Source organism: Arvicola amphibius, chromosome 10, assembly GCF_903992535.2.
Source record: "Arvicola amphibius chromosome 10, mArvAmp1.2, whole genome shotgun sequence".
Classification (NCBI taxonomy): Eukaryota; Metazoa; Chordata; class Mammalia; order Rodentia; family Cricetidae; genus Arvicola; species Arvicola amphibius.
Window position 1 is genome coordinate 20,365,736 of NC_052056.1, and position 21,928 is coordinate 20,387,663.

At 42.2% G+C, this 21,928-nt stretch overlaps 1 long non-coding RNA gene across 1 annotated transcript; it reads left to right on the forward strand.

Annotated features, from left to right (window-relative positions):
• Positions 1 to 16,268: 16,268 nt before the first annotated feature.
• Positions 16,269 to 20,505, forward strand: LOC119825251. Its single transcript, XR_005287196.1, has 2 exons — positions 16,269 to 16,708; positions 19,811 to 20,505. It is a non-coding gene; the product is annotated as an uncharacterized LOC119825251 (long non-coding RNA).
• Positions 20,506 to 21,928: the final 1,423 nt, after the last annotated feature.

Here is a 21,928-nt window from a genome sequence, read left to right on the forward strand (position 1 = left end):
CTTGTGAAATTGTACTTGATGATCCTGGATGACCTTAGATGAATCAGCTCCAGGAGGGAAGTAACCAGCCCAGCCAACGGCTCTTTTGAAGATGGAAAGTCACCCCACATTGTTTCGTGATAACTATACACAGTACTTTGTGTTCAGTTTGGTGGTAAGTTCTATTAGAATTTAAGTTCCATAGATGATGTAACATCTGATTAGTATCAACAACAGAATTGTGCAGGCTTAAAAGATAATGACACCCTGGAATTTGCTACATGGGAGGACTCAGAAGGTATCATGCCAAGTGAAATAAGTCAGGCACAGAAAATATCTCATAACCATATTTAAGTACTGAATTTGAAACTCTGTGTGTGTGTGTGTGTGAGAGAGAGAGAGAGAGAGAGAGAGAGAGAGAGAGAGAGAGAGAGAGAGAGGGAAGAGGAGGAGGAGGAAAAGGGGGGAGGGAAATGGTATAACCAAAAGATATGAAGCAGCAATATTAAAAATTAACAAACCCGTCGATCTAGGTATAACTTGAGGAGTATAAGTTAGAAATTTGCATTGTATACATACAAAAATAAAGCAAAATAAAATAAAATGAGTACATTATTAGAATCTAATGCCTGGCTATTATGGAAATAAGTGAGCCAATGGATCTGTGTCCATTATCCCATGACTATACCTAGTGAATATGATCTTAGTCATCACCCATTGCTTTGTAGTTTTATGTTTCCAGAATCATGGGAATACTTTTCATGTAGTAATCACTCAATCTTACATTAGAAATACTTTTTTTCATTTCTAAAAGTGATGAGTTGAATGAAAAGCCATATTTTTCAAAATAATCTGAACGAAATTATTTTTGCAGCACACTAAGGGTTACAAAAATATTAGGTTTAGTACCATCGAAGTGGTCTAGAAGCTCATGTGTCTATATTGGAGCAGTAAGGAAGTTGAGCAGAAGGCAAAAGCAATAATGGAGATAAAAAGCCGAGCCAGACTCCAGAATGCTACACTGTGATAGTTACAGATAGGTAGAATAACTTAGTGCCGAGTACATGGCTTGGCTGAAGGTCAATCATGCCAAGATGTGGAAGGGTGAGGGTGAGATATAGGTCTGAATGTATAAAGTCTGAATCTAGAATCTAGGAAGTCCGAATAGGACCCACTGACAACCAAAGACCAGATCCTCATATTTAGAACAGCCCTAGAAAGCCAGAAGTTCAGCCTTGACAGCCTCCATCTCTGGTAAGGGCGTAGGCATACAAGAGAATGGCTTGAGTGGGTCCGGGTTTTAGTTACTTTTCTGTCACTGTGAAAAGACACCATGGCCAACGCCACTTATAAAAGAGTTTGCTTGGGCTTCTCCTTCGAGAGGGATAAGAATCCATCATTGTGTGGAAGCATAACAGCAAGCAGTAGGCATGGTGCAGTAGGCAGGAGCAGAAAGCTCAGAGTTCACATCTTGAACCTCAAGCCTGGAGCAGAGAGAGAAAGCTACAAGTGGGTAGCACAGAGTATTCAAGTTCTCAAAGCCTGCCTCCAGTGACATACATCTTCCAACAAGGCCACACCTCCTAACCTCCTCAAACAGTGCCACCCACTGGGGATCCAGTGTTCAAATGTCCAGACTTTTGAAGGACATTCTCATTCAGACCTCTCAAACCCAGGATCTCTAGGTATAAGAGACTCAGTAATAAAGCTCACACTCAAGTGCTAGATTAGAATCAGACTAGCAGAAAATAGAATTGTGGTTATATCCTTAGAATATTGAACTAGAGTTCAACAAATATCCTTTGTCAAGGTCAAGATTGATCTGAGTTCCTGGGGCAGGACTGTGTCTGCAAACAGAGGCTACATGACCCCAGATGAAAGGAAGGGAGAGTTGAGAGATCATAATGATTTTGAATGAGATTTTTTTTTTTTTGCTTTATTTAACATCTTCAACACATCACCAGAAAAGAATGTTTTTAACATTCTCTTGGTGGGAAAAATGGACTCAAGATAAAGCAGGAAAATTTTATTTTGTTTTACTAGTATATCCTGTGTGTTCCCACAATCCCCTAAGGATAGCTCCCTCTATTTTTCATTTCGTTGAAGTTTTGACTCTACTTAATATTTAATGTATCATGCAGTTTGTATATTTGAAACACATACCTTAGTGGTTGTGGTATATTCATAAAGTACAACTACTCAATATAAGTTTCACTACCCCCCCCAAATAACCCCTTCCTTACCTATCTATCATAATTCTCTATTTCCAGAACATTCTTTCAGTTCCTAGTACCATTTGTATGCATTCTATCTTCATGTTTGCCTATTTTAGGTTTTCTCCATGAATGAAACTATATTAAAAAGATAGACTCTTTCATATTCTGTTGTACTTCCTTTCTTTTAGGGATGAATAATACTCCATTGTGTCAATGTACTACATTTAATTTATTCATTTGTCAGTTTGTGGATATCTTTATTATTTTCTACTTTTGCGCTACTATGAATAAACATGAAAATTTATACAATATATACATTGCTGTGTGGACATTTATCTTCGGTTCTCTTACGCATATTTAGAAGTGTACTAAACATCACACTATAAAATTCTTATTAGATTACTTATGTATTTGGAAGCTATTTTTTCCTTCAGATATTAGGTTCTAGAATAAACAAATGAACAAAATGGAAAAGTCATCTACTTTATGTTGCTTCCATATTTGTTAAGTCCTCAAGAAAAGTACGTAAGCTTATTTTACTGCCTGTAACATTCTTTGGGCCAGACCACTTTTGTTAACTAAGTTAATAAGAAGATTCACTTATGTCTCCATCATCAATGGGGAAAACGGGGTCATGGTAGTGTTTTAACAAAATTTGTTTTATTTTTCACCTACTAGATTATAGACATGCTGGTATCCACCAGATATCTCCATCTTGTTCAAGGAGCTCCTATTTGTGTGTGTGTGTGTGTGTGTGTGTGTGCGCACACACACACACACACACACACACACACACACTTCTCCTCCATGTTCTATTTTCTGTTCCATCCTGAGCACAGATTCTTAGGATCTGGGATCTCTTGTTCCCATACTCCTGTGAATACAGTGGCCACTTTCTGCCTAGAGACCAAGGCTCCTTCCAATGCATTTAGGGTTCTCTTAATTTCTTTTTTCAGAGTACCAACATTTCTATAGCTACCTTTTCCACTGGGGAGAAATTCTCCACATCATTGGATTTACTCACTGTGAACATCAAGTTCCGCCATTGGGTAGTCATGTCAGTCTTCAGTCTCAGTGACTGGGGCAGCCTAGGATGGCACACAGAGTGTTAAAACTTTCTCCCTCCTCTGACAACCAATTACGTCTTTACATGTATGAAACTAGAATCTCTCTCATGGTGAATGCTCCCCAGAAAGACCCTGGACAGTCCCCTTTTGCAGACAGTCCAGATGCCTGGGAAAGGTTCAAATTCTCAGGCTAAGCACCTAACACTTCCCGCTTTGTCACAGCTGCAGGCCCACATGAGATCTGATTGGATAGAATCATGTTCAGCGGCTCTCTTCAGGCTGCCCACTCGTGAGTCTTTTGATTATGGCTTTGAATTTACGAGCTTGGAAATAGATTTAGGAGCAGGTCAACAGTTCAGCTCATTTCGGGGTGACCTGGCAGCCCTCTCAAGGCAGTGATTTAAGATGTTACTTAGAGAAGTCACTAGAGTGCTCTGGAATTCAATCCCTTTCCTGGGAGAAGAGGATTATTTCACGCCTAGATGCTAACCATAGTAGATACCGTTTATTGAATACCTGTGGGCACCTGGAGCAGATTCCCACGCTCTGTGTCTATCAGCTCAGCAGGTCCTTTACACCAAGCAGGTGAAATGGCCAAATGGTATGGAGCCTGCGCTATGTATATGATCACATTCTCTCTTGGCTATGTGCCGTGAGACTTCTGGAAATGACCAAAGCCTTTGATTTCTCATTCACATAACTTCTCCAATGTGCCACCTCCTAGTGAAAAGAATGCTTTGGTTCATTTTCCAAGTCTCATCTGTCTGACTGCACACTTTGCACATGACCTGGAGAAATTTAGCAAAGAATTCAGTTTTGACTAACAAATTCTGTTATATGGTTGAAGAAAATATTAACTAATTTGTTAAGAATTATAAGCAGAGTGTTGGGGGCATCTGGGGGAAGGGAAGAATTGTGAATAATCAAAAAAATTTGCATGAAAATTCCAGTTCATTAAGTAATCAGCATGGGGGTGTCTGATTGGCTGATTAGATGCAGAAGATCATTTGTCGCTTTTTTAGGTAAATTTCCATCAAAGTAGTTCCACCTGGCAAATTTAAATTAATGTTTTATTTTAAATCCATGTATATTTATTTCACATTGGGTTATCCTTCAGAACAAAGGAGTCATTTCCCATCTGGAACATCCAGAGCTTTTAGTCTGGTGGCCAGAGAGTTGAATCAATACCAGTCATGGGCTCCTTCCCTGTAGCTGAGAACTTCAATCTCTCTCTCTCTCTCTCTCTCTCTCTCTCTCTCTCTCTCTCTCTCTCTCTCTCTCTCTCTCTCTCTCTCTCTCTCTCTTACACATGCCCCACCAAACTGAATCCCATAAGCTGAGATTTCCAGAGAAGGATCTTCTCTTATTGTTCCCTTCCTTGAATTTAGTTAAAGTAGCAGCCAGTCATAGTTCAAACCAAGTAGGCAGTATATCAGTTGAGACATCAGAGATGCTAAGGGGTTACCACAGCATAAGGGGATCCGTAGAAGGGCCTACATCAAAATATGAAACAGTCGGAAAGCCAGTTTTCAAAGGAGGATAAGGAAATGGGCTTATTTCTTCTTCTCTGGCAAAATATCTTCAGAAGTCTACTGAATCTGAAAAAAGGCTTTTGGGAGGTTTGGAACCAATCCATCTCCAGGAGACCTCACTCTTTATCAAAAGGTGTCTGATCAGGGATCTCTTCGGGGGCATCAGTAAACCCTCTCATAAAGATTCTGCTTGGAGAACCGAGGGAAAAAAAGATCACAATTTAGTAATATCGTGAAGCTTCTGGCAACACCTCCTGGGGCCCGAGCCAGTCCTGATGCAGAAACCACACTGCATCTCTGCTCCAGTTGGAACCTGGCAAGCACTGATCCTACCAGGCCTCAGACCTCACGCCCATGTTTGTTCTCAGCTCTGCTCAACTTTCAAGTCCCTTTGGCCATCTACCCTCTCCCCTACTCTCAGCCCCAAACTTCGCTCTGCCTCTCCATCTCTATGACCTCTCCCCAATGGCTTCCGCAACCCCACGATATGACCCCTGCTTCATTGTAAACCCGGCAGAGTGCTCCCGCCAGTCCTCTTTCTGTCTTAACTGAAGGCTTATTTCCCATTAAGAACTTTAAGCTGGAAAGGGGTATCTCCCTGTCTTCTCATTCCATCCGTTACACTAAGCCGTCATTTTTTTTTTTCTCTTCACGTCAATTCCTCAGGACTGATGCCCACCAGCTAAGTGCTTTGTGGGGATCCTTTTCCTAACTTCCACTTTGGCATCCTTCACTATAGTCTGTTTCAGCCCATCAACTTCTGTCTAACTCCATGACCAATAACTCAAAACATGCCCACGATCTCTCCCAATTCTATCTGCTATTAAGCCAGAGCTCCATGTAACGCCTTTTGCTACGCATCTACCTAGTGAGGCCCTAACATGAGTTGGCATGCACCATGCATCTCCACTCTCAAGTCCCAGTTTAAAAATCACATCAGTGCAGGAAATAGTGATATGATCTGCTGGTGGCATCTTGTCATCATTGGCTTGTCCATACTGTTGACAGTACTGCTATAGCAGGGCATCTAGAGCAGTGGATGCGTGGCTACAACAAAATCTACCGTAAGCTTCTCCTCTCTTCCAGGCCTGACCTTTGTGCATTTTCTTGTAATTTACCTGGTTAAAATGAAGCTGCTGCAGCAGCCACCCCATTCTCAGTGCAGGTCTTGATGTAAGGTGAGCTGACGTGGATTCTGGCCAGCTAAAGATCAGAATCCACGCATGTCAGAGTCACCCACAAAGGAGAAGGTAGTTTCTGCATAGTGATCAATTATAGAGGTCACCAGATCCCTGACAACTGAGCTATCTGGTTCTCCAAACGCATCCTTAGTTTTAATTACTTGCGCGTGTGATGTGTATGGGAGTGCATACGTGGAGGCCAGTGGACAGCTGTGTCAAATCGGTTCTCGCTGCTCTCTTTACACAAGTTCCAGGAAAGGAGCTCAGGAAACCAGGCTACAGGGCAAATGCCTTTACCTGCCGAGTCACCGGCCTTTCCTGAATGGTTTTGATGCCTGCCCTATACGTTATACAAACGTATTCCTACACATCCAGCAAACTCATTCAAAATTCTAATAGAGCTTTTCTGGTATGCCATTCCCACTGAAGCCTCTGCTCCAAGAAGCACTTTGCCTTGATCTTTACTGCTTTTTTTTAAAACCCCTTTTCCTAGATCATAGAGTGTTGGATAGCCTCTGAAGCTATTTTGACCATGAGTTTTTGCTTGTTTTATTTTTATTTTAATACTGTAATACCAAGTAATAGACCAATTCTTCCTGTCTTAGGTTACCTCAAATGAAAAACAAATACGAAGTAGTTACCCCTGCAGGTAACCTTCCATTTCTCTGTTGTCTGCCTTCCCAGCACTGCTGATGACTCAGGCCTACGTAGCCGAGCGTCCAGAAGACATCCCTGTTGATTGATGCTTTAGCTTCTAGAAAGAATTGCTTTTTCTCCCTAGAACTGTTAGGATTTCAAGGCTTTCTTCTGTTTGCAATAGATTTGGCAAGGATTTTTTTTAAGACCCTATAGCAGTGATTCTCAACCTTTCTAATGCTATGACCCTTTAATATAGTTCAGGTTATGATGAATTCAGCAATAAAATTATTTTGATGCTACTTCATAACTGTAATTTTGCTGCTGTCATGAATTATAATGTAAATATATGATATGTAACCCCTACGAAAGGTCAAAGTTGAGAACCACCGATCTCCACAATGAGGCTGAATTGGGACAAGTTGTTTGCCCCAGTTGTACCAATGGCCTTATGGTTACTACTTATTTATAAAATACTCTTAGAACGTAGACATAACTTTTAATCTTACTTCATAGGCTGGGATTCCAAACTTCAGGAGCTTCAAAATAGTGCTGTTTCTACTCATAATTTCTGAAACTTTGAATTATACTTTCCTGCCATTTGAATATAATGGTAGACTTGCTAGCAAGTTAAAACCTTATATAATTACTCTTTTAGCCACTGTGACAGGGACCCTGGAAGAAAGTTTCTTCAGAAAGTTTTCTCAGAACTGAGAGAAAGGCTCTACGGATAGTTCAGATCCCCAGAACTCTTGCAAAGGTCAAGCAAGCGTACCAGCTGTCTATAACTTCAGAACTCAGGAGACAGAGACGGGGCGCCCCATGGCACATTTGCCAGCTAAATTAGCAGGAATTTGTGAGTTCCAAGTTCAGCCATAGTGCCTCACTATGGTGAAGAACAAATGAGGAAGACATCGGACTTTAAGTTCAGGTCTCCGCGTGCATGGGTACATCTGTGTGTTTGCACCTGCAAACACATGTGCATCTACATCCATGCAGCTGTGCATATCTGCAGGCGCACACATCAATCCCATATGCACTCAAAGAGAATTTTTAAAACACAGCTATCCATAACTCTGCATTTGGTAGCATTATCAGCAGTTAATCAGCCTTTCAGAGATGAAATCATGCTGCTTTTCTTAGTTTTTGTAGCTATGACTAGTTATTCGTTTTGTTTTGAAGGGAAAAGGAGGAAGAGAGTAAGAGAGAAAACACATTAGAACTTCTTACCAATTTTCTTTTTAAAGATTTCTCTCTCTCTCTCTCTCTCTCTCTCTCTCTCTCTCTCTCTCTCTCTCTCTCTCTCTGTGTGTGTGTGTGTGTGTGTGTGTGTGTGTGTGTGTGTGTGTGTTAGTGTTCACCTGGGCTGTGGGTCCACCTTTCAACATGTATGTGACGGTGGGTGCCTATGGAAGCCAGAACAGGACATAGGATCCCTGGAGCTGCGGTACCAGGAGTGGTAAGCTGCCTGGCATAGGTGCTGGGAACTGAACTCTAATCCTCTACAAAGAGTCACCATCAGCAAAGGTAACTAACTAAATGAATATTTAAAATCCAACCGCATCACACATCTAATAAACGTTATTTAACTGCAGAGCCTTTTTCTCCAGCCCCTCCCCACCAGTTTTCATAGTTTGATATCAGGAAGGTTGTCACTCGCCAAGAGTAACTAAGTAGGTCAAGGAGGATGAGACTTAGAGAATTTTTTTTAAGTTATGGAAAATGTATGGTGAATAATTTACACAGGAAATCAATAGATGGTATAAACTAAAAGAGGAAAATTTTTCTAGGCTATAAAACCAAGTACTTTGTTCTTCAGGGGAGTTTCATGCTAACCCCATAATATTCCTTCTGAATGGGTCCCAGAGAGCCACCTAAAGGTCATAGGTGGTCAAGTCCAACTTGATTCCTTCAACAGAGGACCAAGTACATTATCTAACCCCCCATACCACCCCCACACACCTTGATATTGAATTGCTGCATACTGTTTTTGAGGTTCAAATTTGCTTTGGCTTACGCAAGCAATCTCAAGGTACTTTTGTGTGACTAAGAATCCTTTACAGAAAAGGAAGGTGTGAGAGAGTGTATGATTGGGTGGAAATATGTATATATTACTGGCGGAGGGATGGCACTGGAACATGAAAGGGAGGAACAGAAAGGGTTAGGAGTCAAGAGTTACGCTGTCAATTGGGAACTCTTTGCCCTTGCTACAGGCGTACTTAACATTGTCTGATGATACTTTTGAGAGTCTCTGTGAGGAGCCTACTTCCACCTGGTTTCTAGTGGGTGGAGACTAAATACGTGCAGGAGGCAATCCTATTCCATAAAGAATGGTCTGGCTTAAATCTGACACAGACCAATGTTGAAAAACCATGGCGGAGGGAGCCTGGTGAAAAGGGAATCTTTGGCAGGCACTGTGTCTTCTTAGTCTGATGCTGAGCAACTGACAATGGTGGTTGAGAACAATGACTAGAATTCTAATATAAAATGAATGTCCTCACAATTTTTCTGGGGGATGTGATTAGGTAATATTTCAGTGCCCAGTGGTTTAAGTTTAAGAAATTACACATTCTGATATGGCAAAAGCTAATTTTGGTACTCTGTCCACACCATGATAACATTAGTATATCAATAACTAATTTTGATTACATAGTAAGTCTACTGTCTAGGCTGACAACAGATATCATCATCATCATCATCATTATCATTGTTATCTTGGTTTTTCCATACAGGGTCTCTCTGTATATCAGCATTATTAAATAGTGATGTTCCACATAAATTAGCTATTTCCTGGTCCTGTGTAACTTTCCATGTGTTACCTTTGCAAGGCCAGCTCAAAACTCAGAGAGAGTGGTCTTCTTGTCTGCCCTACCTTCTATAGCCCCGTCACAACCACCGTAAGGCAAGGTAACTAAACTCAATGAATATTTAAAGTCCAAGTGCGTTACACATCTAATCAAAAATGTAAAAATAATGTTTGCTGTGATCTGTGATTCAAAGGGATTCAGCTCAAGTTAAGAGAGCTTTGGGATGTAAGGGAAATGAAATACAGTGGGTTGGGAGACTGGAGGGAGAGAGATGAGTTTCTGTATGTTATGTCAGAAGAGGAGGAGAATCACGGATTGAATAGCTGGACGGCCATGGTGACTTAATAACCTTTTCCAGCAAGGGGTTGGTGGAAGTTAGAGGTGCTTTGAGGCAGTCAAGCAGTGTGCCTGACGCCTTTGGAAACAGGAGCCTGTTCTTGCCTCTTCATCGCCTGTGCTATGTTATATGCAAACTGGGTTTCATGGGATCTTAGAACTGTGACAATGATTTCCTGGGCCAGAATGTGCTATGGATCATTTGTGCACCAACTCTGCGGTTTAAACAGCAGCACTGACTTGAAGCCCCACCCACCCCTGTCAGATTACACAGGAATGGAAGGCTAATTCAGCCCCACCTCTGCCTGATGGAAGCCGTATGCAGCTTCCTTCTACCTGTTTGTATCTCCAGGGATCAGCTGGTTTGTCTTTGTGTCTCGTTAGGACTATACACAGGGCTGTACGATGAGTTGTCCCGGTGTTTTGCTGTCCGTGGAGTCTTCTCTTGGGATGCTAGCTTTGCCTGGTGCACAAAACAGAAACAAAAAAAAATCTAGTAACTGCACCCCATCAATTTTCCAGGTACAGCCGGCTAGAAAGCAGTTATTTTCCCAAGAGGGAATGCTTTCAGCCAGAGGGCTCCTGATTATCCATAGTACCAGATCATTAGTTGGACTCAACCGCTGAGGGCCCATACCCATACTAGAGCGTAATACTAGTCATCCAGGTGCCTGCCTTAAAAGGAATTCTTGTCTCATTTTCTTTGCTAGGAAATAACTAGTTTCAGTTAGGGAAAAGGCACACAGTGTCACTGTTCTCTAGAGATGACTTCGTAAACAGAAAGCATAGCCCCCTTGAGCCTCGCTAGCTGACGGCATATGACAACGTTTAGCTCAGATACTTCAACTACAAGGAGTAGCTCAAAAGAAGAATGTCCCCTCCCCGCCAAACGCCTGACTGATTTAAAGTGTGTGTGTATGTGTTTGTGTGTATGTGCGTGTGAGATACAGACCTTTAATTTCCTCTCACTCGCTCAGAAACCAGGCCAAGTCACACTTCAGATTTGAGTTCTAGGTAAGTCTTGATAAGTCGTGTTGCAGTCTGGTAGGTTCCTTCTACTTTACATTTGTAAGAGATATTTATGGTGCTACCTAGTCCTGCATCTCTGTCCCTTGGTACAGAGGCTAGGTCAAACTAGGTGGCATGATGTAGACTATCCTTCAATCCCTGAAACTTACAAAACAGAGAAACCCTATCTGTTATTAGACCCAGAGGGAGCTTGAGGAACCAAAGTATCCAGAACATCTATTCAGGACCTCTTTTGGCTGTCTAGGGCTCTGACACTCTAGTACTCTGCAGCTTTAAGTCCCATCGTTGTTGTGACTCTCTCTCTATGTGTGTGTGTGTGTGTGTGTGTGTGTGTGTGTGTGTGTGTGTGTTTGTAAAGACACCTGACAGGAAAAGGTGGGAAGAGTCAAGAAAAGCTCTCTTCTTCCTTTTTCATCAGGATTAAGGCCAATGACGTAGACAAAGTAGTCTATTTTTAAGCCTTCTGACTTGCCCAATAGAAACGTCCCTCCTCTCCACTTTGCAGCCACTGCCCAATAATGTACAATTCGTTCCCTTGAACAGGTGTCATACGGTTTCTCCCAGTTACAGCTGTCAGAATGCTCTTACTATCCCCTACATCACCCAGCAACACTGGCTTTGAGAGGGATGTGGCCTTCTTCATCATCAGATGGAAGATACGTTGATTGGAAGGGGCGGACGAATACTTGATTGCCCCAACAAATTCAGTCACCATCTCCTTACTGCAGGCAGAACTACAAATTCTGGGATGTGAAGGAGGTCAGTTTATAAACACACATTTGAAGATTCCAGAAAGGAGAAAGCCAGGGGTCTTCTGCTCCAGCAACACACAAAAATCAGCCCTTCTGTAATACATGTCTCTATAGTCAAGACTTTCTTTCATGTGTGCTACTGCTACCCTAAAGTAGGACCATGGGAGATGGGGGGGGAGTGGTCCATGTAGCTCAGGCAGTAAGTCACTTGTTTCATACACAAATAGAGTTGTCCCCTTCCAGACAGACACAAGCTTGGTCTTGACCAAACGACACAGGTCTTTGAACCAAGTTGACCAGCTTGTTACGTCAGTTGTTTCTGGCTTAACTTTGCCGTTAGTACTTGACGAACAAAAGCTACCCAATCACTTTTCCTATTGTCTCTACCCATTAAGCACATTGGAAGTTTATATTCACAGATCCCTAAAGGAACATTCCAGAACAGGTATGGACTCATCACATTGCGCCACCTGCTTCCCCAAACCCTTGTCCGGTCATCCCATTTCTCTCTGAGCACAGACTAGAACACCCCTAGCCTTCCTGACCTCCCGATCACATTTCCTACAAACAGCAATCGAATTTGCGGTCTCCTGAATATCCTGCATTCCCGAGCTATCTAACTGTGTCTGATGAATTTATCTCCATCTTTTCTACCGATTTGATTCGTCTGTGTTTCCCCTGAAGGTATTTAATTATGTTATCTCCTTATTTAGAGCCTCTTTGGATTGAGTGAGGCAAGAAGATGAGGAGAGTGATGTTTAGTGACATTAACTGGAGCCTAATTTTTATTCTATTAACGAATCCCTGGGTAACCTCTGGAAAGTCAGTGAGCCTCTTTTCAGCCAAAATCTCCTCACCTTGAAAAACTGGGAAAAGAACAATGTACCCCTGAAGGTGACTGTGGGGAGTAGTTAGCAAAATGAAATTAATAAAGGAAAAGTGATGTGTAAATCAGAGCGTTTGGAGGAATGGCAGGAATACCCTTCCTTCTGCTCAGACTAATTGCAGCAGCGTTCCTGTAGCAGCCCAGCGGTTTTCAGAGTATGATGTGAGGAAACCTTTGAATTTGTCAATGAATGCAGAAAGCCCAAGAAAGCAACGTTAGCAAGTTCTCCAAAAACAGTTGCTGCTGTTTGTTTATTTGCCTGTTTCCCCTTCTATTTACGTCTTGGCAACAGGTCACGTCAGTTTGCTCCCAACAGGTTACTTCCCATGCTCAGTCATCAGGCTTACTTCAATCCCTAGAGGAGAAAGAGCTTTCCTTCTAAAATCTGTGATTCTTCAGTAATCCCTGTGAACATTTTATAACTGATGGTGAGAACACATTCAACAACTGTAACTCCCGATTTCGTGTTACACTCTCAGTACAGTTCACGTGCCACTGTACCATACGCAAGCCAGGCAAGGGCCTGGAGATTGAAAGAACACACAAAAGACCTGGGCCATTCGAGGATGGGAGATCAGCTGCTGCACAAGGAATTCCCCCCAGGCAGGTGGGAAATTGCCACACCCAAGATGGAATAAACAACGCCCTACAGCTAATCACCAGGCGGGGCCGAGGGAGCACAGGAACAAACAATGTATTAGCGGGCTGACCAGAGACTGTCTTCACGATGAACCCCAGGAGCAGGGGTAGACCCATGGGCCCTACAAACAGTATCTCTCATGTATGCATGGGAATTTACTTGCACATATGCAAGCAAAGCTATCAATTTAACAAAGGATATTTGGCCATTTATATAAATATATGGCTTTATACATTGTTCTAGTAGCACGAACATACACCAATACCAGAGATATTGAAGAACTGGAAAAGATTGCAATCAACAAATACATTCCAAAATACTAGTTCTGCCCTGTGTTACTCAGTTCTTTTAAAACTCATGGAAACTTAGAATTGGTCTATACTTGTAAGATTATTGTGAGTGTAGTTTACATGGACGCTGTGAATCCAGTTTATCTTAATGTTTTAAGTAGTGTGCTCTGGTTTTCACAATACATGAAACAGCAGAGGTATGTTACTAAGTAAAGCCCTCACTTAGAGCGGTTTAGGTTTCACCTCATACCCTTTTTCTGGTTTGTGTTTCTGTCCAGGAAACTACATTACTTGCCTTCATTTGGCTTTGACAGGCTCTCAGCTATTATTCCGCTTTTGATGACATGCTCAGTTTTAAAGAGCATTGGTCAGTATTTTACAGAAAACCTTTTAACTGAGGTTTCAGGTTTTTGTCAAGATTTGCCTGGTATTCTGGGTTTGGGAGCGAAAGATTAGAGACATATAATGTCGCACTTACCATAACAAGATTGCATATTCTCAATATGATCTTTGCCTCTGAATGCCACAGACTGAGAGTGAAGGTCTCTATAGTGGGCAGCTCTGATGGCTACCCCATTAGAAATCTGGCCCAGTGTTACCTGATTCTGGCTTTCCCCAAAATACAGAAATCTCAGTGTTCATATGAAACATCCACCTTCCATAGTCTGACAACTAATTAAAATTTAGACCACAGTAGTTTCATATGTATGCCAAATAATAATATAGTCATAGGCTGGTAAGATGACTCACTAGATGAGGCGTGTAGCATGAAAACCTATGACCAGAGGTAGATCCACAGAACTCAGGGTAGCGGGGAAAAACTAGCTGCCAAAATTGTACTATGACGTCAACATTCACACACTGACACGTGTACACCTACACTCACACATACTGTTCTCTCGCTCGCTCACTCACTCTCATTCTCTGTCACACACACACACACACACACACAATTACTATAGTAATAAATACATTTTTACAGTATCACTTGGCTAATATTAGCTTTTGACCACCTGTTTGTAAACTCTTGCACGTGTATGGGAATTATTAATATTTTAATGTAAGAAAGGCATCAACAGATTTTATTCCATTTGTTCTGTATTTTGCAAATCACTGCTAGTAGAGACCACAGGAAAAGATAACACGGGGGAATAAGGATCAGATTAGCCATGATTTTGTCACAGCAAGAGACAATAGATACCAGCTTGGGTGTGATAAGAAGAGGCATCTTTACATATGTGTGTGTGTGTGTGTGTGTGTGTATCATATGCTCTGAGCATACATACGCACACACGCACGCACGCACGCACACACACACACACACACACACATATGTATTTGATTTCACACTGTGACAGAATACTTAAGCAATGTCCATAGGCAAGGGTGTTGAAGAGACACTGTGGGTTTGGATACATACTTTAAGGGTCTGGTGATGTGTTGTTGCTTCAGGGTATGAGAGAAAAAGCCATCAGAGATAATGTGATCATTTCTACCATGGGTAAACAAAAGCATAAGGCATCACATCCGAGGGAGGGGATGTACGGAAAGAGCAGCATCACTGAAGCAGAGTGTCTCTGAATGGTAAAGTTGGATACCGTGAACCTCATGTCAGCATGTGGAAGAAAGGAGAGGAAAGAAAGGAAAAGAGAGGAGAGAAAAGGAAAGGAAAGGAAAAAGGAAAGGAAAGGAAAGGAAAGGAAAGGAAAGGAAAGGAAAGGAAAGGAAAGGAAAGGAAAAGAAAAGAAAAAAAGATGGGTTTGTAGCCAGATATTTCCATTAGGGCACATCTTCCTCCAGGGCACAGGTGAGAGCTACTATCACACTCCAGCATGTATCTAAGGCATGAGAAAGCGCACCCTCTTGTGTAGGTCGTTCAGAGAGAGCCAGTGCAAGGTGATACCAGACATATATCTCATTCAGTTTGCTCAATCCTTCCTGTCCACCACCTCCGGATACAGGACTGGGTCTTCATACCACCTGTAGCTCTTCCCCTGCTTCCCACATCTTTTTATCAGGTAGTAACAGTCTCTGATCTTTGTTTCTGACCCCCATGGCCCTGTTCTTAAACATCAGCCCTCTCTCGGAAGCTCCGTTCCATCTCTCTGTTGACGCTAAGATGAAAACCCTGCTGTCTTCCTTCCTAAGAATACATTTCTCTCCTTTCCCAGCTTGCCTTTCCCATCTGCTGTGCGCATTTCAGGTGGAGACTAAGTTCACAAACTTGTGTTCTTTACAAGCTGTGTGGCTTTAGTCCGGTGTCCTAAGCGCCCTGGGTTTGAGTGTGATTATCTGTAAAATGGAGAGAGCATTTGACTCCTCCCGACGGGACTGTGCGGATTAAAGGCCTCTACAAAGATCAAATACCCATTCTTGCGCTTGGCCCTGAACTGACATTCAGCCACTACCCTTGCCCTTTCCTGCCCATTTGCACATTGCTTGTGGCTCTGGTGTCACCAGCTACATGCGTTTTCCCCTTTTCTTTCTACTACAAGCCAAGTATTGTGAGGGCAAATACTAAGGCATGTATGAATTTGTATGCATGCCTTCTTGATGGCACAGTGTGGTCCCAGTAAATAACTGTAAAGATGTTTATATATGTCAGCATCATGAATGAATAATTCAGTAAGTAACTGAAGCATTGGTTTAACATGTGTGTGTAATTTATAAATATGCCTATATATATCTGCCATAGGAAAGAAACCTATTGATGATTTTTCAAGCTATACTCTAAGAGAAACAAAATAGAAAAAAAAAAAAACCTAAACTTTTTCTCGGGTGGAAATCAAGTAGAATTCTCGATTCTAGGCCCGTGGGGCACTGGTATATCACCCACGGGCACAATTCCTTTTTGAGGTAAAATATTAATCCAGGCTATCACTGCAAAGAGCAACGCCCTAAGCGACCCACTGGGCAGCTAAGCTAAAATTCTGCTCTCCCGGCACCTGTGGCCAGAAGACGGAGCCTGAATCACAAGGGCCTGGCATGAGGCCAGCCTGGAGTCACACCGAGTGCCCTGAACTCTTACCTGAAGTGCTCTTTCAAGTCACATTTCCCCAACGGCCTGCCTCCTGTGTTTTATTTTAACTCAGCTCGCTACTGTAAATTTGAAGAGGGACTAAGAACTACATCAATTTAAAGAAAATTGGTGTCAAAACATCGAAGACAGCACGGCGCTAAGGAGGTCCGTGGAAGCGGAGAGCGAAATGGGTGGCGTGGGCTCCACTGCCCCTTGCGTTAATGCAATGCCAGGTTCTCTGTTTCCTCACCTGCAAAATGGGAATAGTGATTAATGTTTTACCAACGTTCTGAAACTCTCCCCAGGATCGGGTCAAAGCATGGAAACTGTTCGACAGGGTAAGTTTCTACTTCTCCAGAAAATAAACATAAACAACAACAATCAAACGGGAAAGAACTCTAATAAATGGACATATGAGGAAAAGATAGCTTAATTTTAGTTTTAAATGTTTTTATTTTTGAGACTTTGATTTAATATGTTTTGATCATATTCTTCCCTTTTTTTCCCAATTCTTCCCATATCTTCCCCCATCTCTCTACCCACCCAATTTCATGTTCTTTCTAAACATGGAGTCCTTTTTGTGTTGGCCAGCTGCTGCCGAGCATAGGCCCCACCCCAGAGTGTGGCGGCTATACCTAAAGTCATTGCCCTGAAAGAAACCGAGTTTCCCTCTCCTCCCCAGTGCCGATAACAGCTGCTAGCAGCTTCTTCGTTAGGTGTGGGGCTTTGTGCCCACTTCCCAGTTTCCCATTGCCTGGCTTGAACTCAGGGAGCATGCTGTCCCGGTCTCTGTGAGTTCACAAGTATTAGCTCAATTTTAAAGGTTTAATGGAGCATTTATGGGACCCTAGGTGGTTAAGGAGCAAATTATTTGAGCCTTCTTGAAATTTTTTCGGGCAAGTTCTTTACTTCAAAGGATCTCCATTTTTATACATCTGCTAGGCAGATAGTTCTTCCTTAGGAATAGATTTTCTTATCCTTTCGTGTGCCCTGACATTAGTTGCTTTTTGTCCACAGAAATTATCAAGAAACTGCCGTTAGGGACTGTTTAAGCTTCCTTATAAAGGATAAATGCGAGGATCTAGGGGAAGTAATCTGTCAGTTGTTTGTATTAATCGTCTTAAATAAGCCGTATGTGGCTTAGGGGAAAGCTGGCCCAAGCAAGACAAAGAAGGCAGTCATCCGAGCCTCAGACGCTGAACTCTGACCCAGGGCTGGACCTTGCACTCGGCAGCCTAGTAACAGGAAGGCAGCAAGACACACTTTGAACCAGAGGTTCTAAGGCTGCGGTGGGGTTAGCGACAGGGTGACAGAGGCACTTTGCCGTCTGAACTTTGTACCTCGACACAGGGGCATTTCATCTCCATAACCAGCCACTTTGTTTCATTACTTATTAACAGATCCTTCTTGAGCGAAGTTCTTTGTTAATGGAGCTTTAAAAACAGATCTCTCCCCCCCCCACCCCCTTGTTTCTGCCATGGGGGTGGGGATCTGTGCCGATTTGAAATCCTCCTCCCGTGCGTGAGCTTGCCCTTCCCTGGGGAGGGCTCCTCTTCTCTTTAAGAGTGGCCCTTGTGGAGGTAGAACAGTATCTATGGTCACACTTAGAGACGGCAATCCTGGACTATCTGCCATTAAATACCGCATAAGGAAGTGTCTGGTGGGTGCCACGCTACCTCTCCCGACCAAATCAATTTCTTTGTTTTTGTTCCTTTCGCTATTCTCTTTTCGCTCCCACCTCTCCCCCTCCTCTCCTGATTTCTTTTTCACTTTGTGTTCAGCCTTTCAGGGACATCAGAGTTAACCGATGGGGACCCCTGTTTCTGTGCATCGCTGTCTAAACTGGAATAGCCGAGATGGGTATCTTCGCAACTGGAAGTCAAAGCAATTTAAGGGCACATTCAAGTACTTCCCAAATAAACACACTGTCCTTAGCTGTCCAGTAACTGATACTCAGTCTGTCTGAAAGTTTAGTTATTTAAAGAAAGTGACAGGATTCTAGAAAAGGGAACCCACTTAAGGCCACCTATAAATTAAATGTTAGGCTCCTGAAATTTTCAAGTTCACAGGGCCAGTTGAGCCACAATCTAAATTGCTGAGTTATGTTCAGTATTGATCAGTAAATATGCTTTGTCTTCTGGAACCCAGTGGAATCGTGACCGCAGTACTGTGCTTAGGAATGAACAAAGATGAAATGAGCCCTCCTTGAAGCTTTGCTTGAAGGGTCTGAGGCCACCAAGGAGTTAACTTTTCAACACTTAAAAACTCTGTTTTAGGAGCAGTTGAAATTAGTTCAGATGGTAATTCATTCTCTTCTCACTTTTCTTTCCATGTTTAAAAATGCCCGTGTGTCTAGCAAGCTCTCGTTCAGCAATGGGTCAGGCCTGGAGTCACCCTTATCTGGGTACCAAGCAACAAAATCCCATGATTCCCCTGTAACCTTCTATAATCGCAGTCACACCAAAAACTCCAGAGAGGCTCTTACCACCACTTAGCTTTCCCAGGTCTCAGGCTTTAAAACGGCTATTTTGAAAGCCAGGGTTGAAGTTTATATTGCCAATACTTACAGCTCTCTTCTTTTTTCTTAGGTTTTCCCCTCCCTCTGTGTTCCTCTCGTTTTCTCTCTCTACTTCCTTCATTTTTTCTCCTACTTTTCTTCCTTTTGTTTTTTTCCTAACTTTCACGATGACATAGTTTCCAAACTCATTATTGGTGCATAAATCAAATTGCCAGGAAGGGCTGGGTGAGTAGCTCAGTGGCAGAGAGCTCACCCCGCATGTGTGAAGACCTGGGTTCAATCCCCATCACTGTGGGGAAAAAGTAATCAAGAAAATAAGATAAAATATCCAGTTTCTATGGTCATTGCTTTCCCTCACCCTTACTATAGTTTTGCTAGCTTTAATGACAAGAGGATTCAACCTGACCTTTATCTAAACATTATGATTTGGGTCTGGAATGTTTCCCAGGGCTATGGGGTTAGAGTCTTGGTTGTTATCTAATGGTATTATTGTACAGTGGTAACAACTGCACAAGCTGGGGGTCTACTTAGAGCAAGTAGGAAAGTACAGGTAATCTTTGGGAAGCTATAGATGGGATCTGGATCCTTCTCTGCTTTCCAATTATTGCTTCCCTGTCACTATGACATCAGCATCCTTTTTTGTCATTCACTCTCATCACCATGCTATTCTGCCTTGTCCTGAACCCAGTGGGGCTAGCTGGTCATGTGTTGAAACCTGTAAAACCATGAGCCAAAATAAATATTCATATGTTGGTAACTTAAGGTATTTTGCCCCATAACAGAAAGCTGATCCTAAGAAGAGAAGTTTAAAAAATTCTAAATCTTTCAGAAACATTGATTTTTTTTCCCCTTTAAGGTTTTACATTCAGCATCATGTGTGGATGGTCCATACACCTCTGTATCTCTGTGCTTGTCCTTCCAGGTATCACTTGGATTCATGGCAGAATGGCAAGGAGATACAAAAGACCACAGCATGCATTTCTATGTTTCCATGCCAACGGTGTTTTAGGTACTGCGAGACTGTACTTTTGGCTCTTGGGACATGCTCCTTCCTGTGGCAGACTCTGCTTCCGATCTGCTTTTGACATGTTTCAGTGCTCACAGCTGCCTCCTCAGAGCCGCTTTCCAAAGCCGTGAATTAAGGCGGCACCTGTTTGGGATTTGCTCAATCTGAAACGTAGCGGGACTCCTCCAGAATGCCTAATTACCTTTGCCCTGAAAGCAATGCAGTCAGATGCTTTGGCAGCACACTCAGGACACCTAGAACTGCAGGCCTGGCCTCCATGTTTAGCCTCAATTATTCCAGACAGAATAGAGCAATTGAACCTTGATTTACACCACGTCTTCACTCCACTTGCCTCTCAATCCCAGATCCTGCCACCTGCTGCAGGTAGATTTAACCAAGTGCAAACATGGGCTACTGCAGCTTGAAGAGCAGATGAGATTAAGACGAAGAAGAAAACTGATAGTAGCTTATATACCCTGTAACCACCCAAGCCTACAGATGAGCCATGCAAGGTTTATTCAATTTATGGTTTGCGATAATATGGAACAAATGAAACAAACATAATTGTTCAATGAAAGAAATTAAACAGGTCGAATTGTTCAATGAAACAAGCATAATTACTCCTTTAAATCCTTAGTTATTGTTTAATGAGTAAGAACTTAAAACCAATACTAGCTCAGTAATTCTGAAAACCCTATTTTTGAAATTGTCCATTCTCTTTGGTTTCTTCTGGTACACATTCACATGCACCCATGACACAGAAGAGAAAGGATGAGGAAGGAAGACAGAAAGGTCACTGCCAATGTAAATGCCAGCATGGAGAACTGGGTCAACGGTAGGGATATCCAAGGACCAGGAAGTAAGATGACATTGAGGACTTATAGTGTTGAATCAATGGTAGAAACATCCAGGGACCAGGAAGTAGGATGATATTGAGGAGTTATAATATTGAGCCAATGGTATGGACATCCGGGGACCAGCATTAAGATGACATTGAGGAGTTATAATATTGAGCCAATGGTAGGGACATCCAGGGACCAGGAAGTAGGATGATATTGAGGAGTTGTAGCGCCGGGTCTACAGATTGAAACGCTGAAGGAAATAAATGAAGAAAAGTAAAATAACAAGGCAGAGGTATTGTAATACTAAAGGCAAAGAGGGATGGAGAAAAGTATGTTTCTAAGATTGCTGTGCCTTAGCAGTTTTTATAGTGTGCCATCGATTTCCCCTATGATTCTAGACAAATTCTCATTCCTTCACAACATTTAGGTTTTCTCTTTAGAGAAAATACACTGTTGCCTTAAAAGAGGAGCAGAAACTGAGGTAAATATTTTCTAATCTTGAACTATTAAGATAGAGCACAAAGTTCAATCAAATAATTATTGCTCAACATAATCACCCAACTCCACAACCACTAATTTTCACTTGAAATTTCTTTTTGGTACTAACTCTGCATTTATTTTTGCCATGAATTAAAATTGACTGCTGTCTTCGTGTTTAATTGCTATGAAGAGACTCCATGACCGAGGGAAATCTTATGAAAGATAGCATTTAATTAGGGCTGGCTTACAGTTTCAAAGGTTTAGTCTATTATCATCATGGCAAGGAGCATGGCAGCCTGCAAACAGATATGGTTCTAGGGAAGTAGCTGAGAGTTCTCCATGTAGATCCATAGGAAGAGGGCAACACTAGGTCTGGCTTGGATTTTTTGAAATCTCAAACCCACTCACTCCCAGTGACATACTTCCTCCCACAAGAACACACCTTTTAATTCTTCTCAAATAGTGCCACTCCCTGATGATTGAGCCTTCAAATGCATTAGCTATGGGGACATTCTTGTTAAAAAACACTACTACCACAACAATCTTTGATTATCTGAGGTGAGGTTCTCTGAATGTAGAAAAAAGATATACCTTCCAGCTTATCATACACTCAGTGGGTCTCAGTTCTGAACTGGACAGGAACACCTTATCAGTGGTTATTATTTCTATTTCTTTGTGACCTTCTTCTGCAATAGAACTACAGTGAAATTAT